This window comes from Erinaceus europaeus, chromosome 2 (genome assembly GCF_950295315.1).
Source record: "Erinaceus europaeus chromosome 2, mEriEur2.1, whole genome shotgun sequence".
In the NCBI taxonomy this organism is placed as follows: domain Eukaryota; kingdom Metazoa; phylum Chordata; class Mammalia; order Eulipotyphla; family Erinaceidae; genus Erinaceus; species Erinaceus europaeus.
The window spans coordinates 98,678,963-98,685,735 of record NC_080163.1 but is presented as its reverse complement, the minus strand read 5'-3'; positions in this window follow the sequence as shown (position 1 = coordinate 98,685,735).

The following is a 6,773-nucleotide window of genomic DNA, read 5'->3' as shown; positions in this document are numbered from 1 at the left end:
GGTTTCTCTCCATCTCTCTCTCTCTCTGTCTCTCTCTCATATCTATTGATCTATTTTTATTATAATTATTTATTTATTGGGTGGAAACAGCCAGAAATTGAGAGGAAAAGTTTGGATAGAGAGGAAGAGAGACACTTGCAGCACTGATTCATCAGCTGAAAAACTTTCCCACTTCAGGGAATGACCTGGGGCTCTAACCCTGTTCCTTGTGCATTACAATCTGTGAACTCAAATAGATACACCACAACCCACCCCCCCTGATTTTCTTTCAATTTTCCTGTCTTTACCCAAAATAAATAATTGAAAATAAAATACTAAATATCAATAGATATTTTGGATTCTAGGTCATTTGTGTATACTATAGTTCTATTATGTAGCACTTTTTAGATTTGCTAATACAGATTCATTTTAATAAGATTTAGCAATGAAAGAAAATGAATTAAAAATTATGTTTATGAGTCTTGACTTTCTCAACATGTGATATCTGAAATACTTGATATAGTATATATATATATATATTCATCTTATCAAATTAACCCTGCTATATTATTTGATCTGTAAATTCAGAGTTATGAAGTGCTTCAAAAGTGTATTTCCCCTTAAAATATCTAACTCAAGGGAGGTGAGCAGTAGAGCAGCAGGTTAAGCGCACATGGCACGAAGCTCAAGTACCAGCGTAAAGATCCCAGTTCCGGCCCCCTGCTCCCCACCTGCAGGGGAGTCGTTTCACAGGCAGTGAAGCTGGTCTGCAGGTGTCTATCTTTCTCTCCCCCTCTCTGTCTTCACATCCTCTCTCCATTTCTCTTTGTCCTATTCAACAACAACAACATCAACAACAACAATAATAATAACTACTACAACAATTAAACAAGAAAACACCAAAGGCAACAAAAGGGAAAATAAATAATAAAAAATTAAATATGTATCTATCTAACTCATAAAGCTATGACTTGTTTCACCAGGAAAAGAGAAAAGCCAGTCTCAATCTTGACCAAGAGTCATTCCTGTGTTGTTATGAGATTAGGAAAGAGAAAAATCATAAGTATATATAAAAAAGTGATCTCTGCTTATTCTTTTCTTTTTCCTTCCTTTTTTTTTTCGCTTTTTTTAGTTATCTCTGGGGCTTGATGCCTGCACAAGGAATCCACTGCTCCTGAGGGCCATTTCCCCCATATTTGTTGCCCTTGTTGTTATTGGATAGGACATGTAGAAATTAAGAAAGGAGGAGAGGACAGAGAAGGGGAGAGAAGGATTGATACCTGCAGACCTACTTCACCGCCCATGAGGCCACCTCCTGCAGGTGGGAGCTGAGGCCTGAACTGGGATCCTTATGCTGGTCCTTGTGATTCATTACTATGTGCACTTAACTGGCTATGTTACTGCCTGGCCCCCTCTGCTTATTGTTTTAATCCAAGAAGATCTTATGAAACACAGCTACTTAATAGAAGGAAAAAATTATTTTCCTATTATGCCTCTGTAGAACGCAATTTATGCTTACCTTCAGGGGAATTAAATAATGCAGTCATTATCAATTTGTAGCACACATCAACAAACAATTACTGTAATTCATCAAATATCTTTAAGTATTTCCAAATTGTTAGGCAAAAAATATATAATAAAAATAAAGCTAAATACATGGGGGAAATGATCCAAAAGTTTAAGCTGCTTAAAACTTCAAAATTTGATGTGAAATGTAGATTTTTCTCCAAAATCATCTTATTGGGGAAATAATGTTTTACAAGACAATTATTGACACATGATGAGTTCAGTCTCTTATCGCCTCATAAGTATTTGCATAACACAAACTCAAGTTCTTTTTCATCATTCCATACTGGATACCCAGTGCCTCCCAGTACCCACTCCACCCCAACCCAAAGATTATTGCTAGGGCTCAGTGCTTGCTCTATGAATCTATAGCTCCTGGAAGCTATTTATTTTATTATTTTTATTTTCATCATTTCTTTTATAAGACAGAACAGAGAGAGATTGAGAGGGGGGATAGAGATATAAAAGGAAAGAGAAAGAAACACCTGGACAACTCCACTGTTTGTGAAGCTTCAGGGAACTTCCAGAGGTAGGGCTACGGAACAGCAGCAGCAGCTGTGTTTCTCTCCTCTCCTCTCCCCAGCCAAGTAGGAATACCAAAGGAGACCACCTGGGACCATAACAAGGCAGGACTAGAATGACTTCAGGAATCCATGAAATCAATGGCGAGTGCACACACGTGCGGCTCATGGACAGGGAGGAGCCTAAAGAGAGATTTACCAGTTGAGGCACTACCCCCAGTGTGTTTTACCAACAAAAAGACTGCTGAAGGGAGGAGAGAACACCCCTAAGTCTCACCAAATGCAACTGTGAGTCTTCATTCCTACTGCCCTCAGAGGCTGGAGCAGCACAGGGGAGGCCCTGTGCTAATACCTGGGAACAGAGAACTGATCAGGAAACTCAGGAAAAGTGTTACATCTCAGTGGCCTAGCAGTGGGGCTGTATAGTGGGAATCTTTTCACATTGTTCTCCTGATGAGAACATGGTGATAAATTGCCTCAGAACCTACAGACTATAAACAAGATATGTTTAGAAACACACAGGGCCCAGCAGTACTGCCCAGTTTGGCAGAGAGGCAGAATTGAGCCTGGAGCTTTGGATCCTTGGAATATGAGAGTCTCTTTGAATAACCACTGTGCTATCTCTGCCCCACCCTGCTTTATATTTTGGTCATGAGTGAATGAAGCCTACTTATAGTTTAAAATCCCTCAGGCTCCCATAGCCTGTAGGAAAGAAAAATAACAAAAGAGGCTTTTAACAGCCTCTGTGCTCCAACTCAGAGATTGAAATAATATTGAAACAACTTTTAATTTCCATGACTGTGAACTGTTTAAGTGCCTAACTTAGACACAAGTCAATTCAGGCAAGAGTGATCAGTAATCTGAAAAATACTGAGAGAGGCATCTCATAACATACTGTAGAGAATGGTCAAACCAACAAGAACTATTGGAGAAATGAACCAGGACAAAGAGTCCATCTAAAATCCCTCTAAAGGTTGAACCACAAAAAGTGAAGTCAACATCCAAACGCTTATTAAGGAAATTGTCACAGGAGTGAGTAAAGAATTTGAAAGAATTGTCATTAGAAATCTAGAAACAACAAATGAGACTCTGGAAGAAAACACAAATTATCTCAAGGTTATTAGAGAGCTGAAAGCTGAAATAGCTGAGCTAAGAACACAACTAACTGAAAGCTAAAACAGTATCAGAACAGGGCAACAAAATAGATGAACTACAGAAAACAGTAGAGGGAAGAGAGAGTAGAATAAATGAGGCAGAAAACAGAATTAGCAAGATTGAGGACAAATTAGAGACAGATAAAAAAAGAAGTAAGCGATCTCAAAAAGAGTTTAAGAGATACTGAAAACAACAATAGAGTCATATGAGATGACTTCAAAAGAAATAATATGCATACTATTGGCTTACCAGAGGAAGAAAGAGAGGGAAGGGAAGAAAGCATTCTTCAGGAAATAATATCTGAGAACTTCTCTAGTCTAGACAACATAAAAGACATAAAGTTTCAAGAAGCCCAGAGGGTCCTAAACAGAATTAACTTTGCCTTAAAGACACCAGGAGACATCCTATTTAGAATGGAAAGGAATAAGCATAAAGAAAGGTCTTGAAGGCTTCAAGAGAAAAACAGAGTCACCTACAGAGGAAAACTCCTAAGATTAGAAGCAGACTTTTCCATACCAACACTACAGGCCAGAAGAGAATGGCAAGATATCAAGTGCTCAATGAGAAAGGCTTTCAACCAAAACTATTGTATCCTACTAGACTGTCATTCAGACTAGATGGAGTCATAAAAACCTTCTCAGACAAGCAACAGTTGAAAGAATCAACTATCACCAGGCCTGACCTGAAAAAATTCTGAAACATCTCCTATAAACAGTCAGACCACTATAAATAGGCCATCTATCAGAACACTCTAAAAATCTACAAGAATGGCATTAAAATATCTTTAATCTTTGATATCAATAAATGTCAATGGCCTGAATTTACCTACTAAAAGGCAGAGTAGGAAGATGGATCAGAAACCACAACCCAACAAAATGCTGTCTACAGGAAACCTGCCTAACTCAATAAGACAAACACGGACTCGAAATGAAAGGATGGAAAACTATCATAAAGGCCAATGGCCCACAAAAAGGGGCAGGAACAGCTATTCTCATATCTGACATGATAGAATTTAAAATAAATAAAATTAAAAAGATAGGGATTGACATTACTTAATAATCAGAGGATCAGTAAATCAGGAGGACTTAACAATTATTAACATCTATGCACCCAATGAGAACCCATCTAAATATATCAAACATCTACTAAAAGAGCTATAGAAATATATTAACAGCAATGCAATGATAGTAGGGGTCTTCACCACCCCACCCTCTCAACATGACAGATCATCCAGGCAGAAAATCAATAAATAAATGAAGGAGCTAAATGAGGAGATAAATCAAATAGAACTATTGGACATTTTCAGAATCATTTACCCCAAGAAACTGAAATATTTGTGAAGCTTCACTCTCTCACCCCCTTACCTCCATTCTCAGTGCAGGTGGTGACTGGGTATAGAGTTCAGGTCCTTGCACATGGTAATGCATATTCAACCAGGTAGACCACTGCCTGGTTCCTCTTGCTTTGCCTCTTACATAACACCTGGAAAATATTTCAAACTTTGCATTCATGGCCAAGAATAGAGCTTAATGTTAGAGTGTGTGCTTTGCTTACATGAAACCCTGGATTTGGTTTTCAGCACTCTCAACACTAGCAAGAGTAAAATAGAAATAAATGAATTTCAATTTAATTATTCCCATTTTATGAAGACAAAAAAATGACCAGATGCACCTACTAAGTGTACAGCTTCAAATCCTAATGAACAAATTTATTCACCATGATGCTCATCCTTACTTTTAAGTATATATACTTATATAACTTAATGTCTTTGGAAAATAACCAAAGTTTTGTCATATACATCTTTTTCTACTACCCACTGTACTGTACACTTTGCTCCATTCTCAGTACACCTAAAATTTAAATTGTGATGTCTTTATCACTGAGCAATTTAAAAACTTTTATTTATTTATTTAGTATTAATTTTTTATTTTACAAAATTACATGTCAACAGGGGCTTAAATCCACATTATTCCCACCACCAGAGTGCTGAATCCACTGCAGTCCACCATAGTTTCCCTAAGGTTGTAGACATGGGCTAACCAACATCTTTACAACTATCCATCCACATTTAAGCATAATTGCCCCCTTTTTCTCCTGACTCAACCTCTCTCCTCCTCCAAGCCACTAATGACATCATAAGTACATCCATATGTCCCTCTACATTTCCTTCTGTCTCTCTGGGTGCTGATGGAGCTGGAATTCAGAGCCATCTTATCACTTCTCCCCTGCGGGGGGTATGGATCAAGGTTGTTTGTGGGGAGCAGAAGGTAGGAGTTGTGGCTTTTTATAACTGCTTCTCCACTGATCATGGGTGTCAACAGGTAGATCCATACCCCCAGCATGTTTCTGTTTTTCCCAAATGGGTCAGAGTTCTGGAGGTGTGAGGATCCAGGACACATTGGTGAGTTCATCTGCCCAGAGAAGTCAGGATGGAGTCATGGTAGCATCCATAACTTGGTATCTGAAAGATGACATAACCTAAATTGAGACAAAATGGTTAGGAACAGGAACCAAGAAGGAGGAATAAAGCAGATGAGATTAGAAGTTTTAGGGTAGAAGAAAGCTAGGAAATCCATTTTAGGCATGTTAATGGGGGTACACAACTATGGCAGTGTTGCTTGAGTTTGGTAACTAGCCTGAGGTCAGATAAGAATATTGTCTGAAACAGTGGTGTCAGAGTAGAGAAAAGATCTAGAAAGTTGGATTAGGACAGAGAGTAGCACCCATGCTTGAAAAAAAATTGTGTCACTAAAATTAAATATTTACCTCCATCCATCTAACCTAAATCCATATATTTACATTTATATTTTTACATTATCTATGTTTACATTTAGCACCAGAGCCTGTGTAACCTCTAAGTCCCTATTGGTCTCAGCTTATAGCTCAAAGTCACATCTGAGAAACACTGCAGACTTCACTCATGTCAGGACCAGCCTTTCCCAATTGGCAGGGCAGGATACCCCTGTATCCCTTCAGAGACTTGGCTATCCCTCCTATCGTTGCTTATAATGAGGACAAGGTCCTGAGAAGGCCCACAAGATGCTGTTCCTGATGGAAGTGACCAGTGATGGTGGAGAGAGGGATGACTTTGAGGTCTAGGCCCATCATATGTGTGTGGGAATTGAAGGATTTTCTAACTAGGGCCCCAGATGATGAGGTGATATAATATTGACTAAAAGGGCCATTATTAAGTGGGCCAGTCTCTTGTCCTTATCCAACTTTTGTAGTCTTCTCTTTATCTGATGATCTTAGACCTTTTCTCAGTTGTTTAGACATTGAGTATCATTTGTTGAGCCCAGTCATAATTAGGATTTTGGAATATGTCTTCTTTCTGCTGGGTTGCCCAGATAATTTGGTCTAATTCCAGTCAATTACAGAATTTACTATGTCTTCATTAGGCACTTTGACAGTTATTGAGCACTTTAACTTTGAGTTATATAATTGCCCCTTGCTTATGGATACGTGTACAACTGTGCCAAGTACTCTAAACCCTAGCCTATATCTAGTATCTCTTACTTATCTTCCCTTGTCAGGGCTTCATTTTTTTCATCT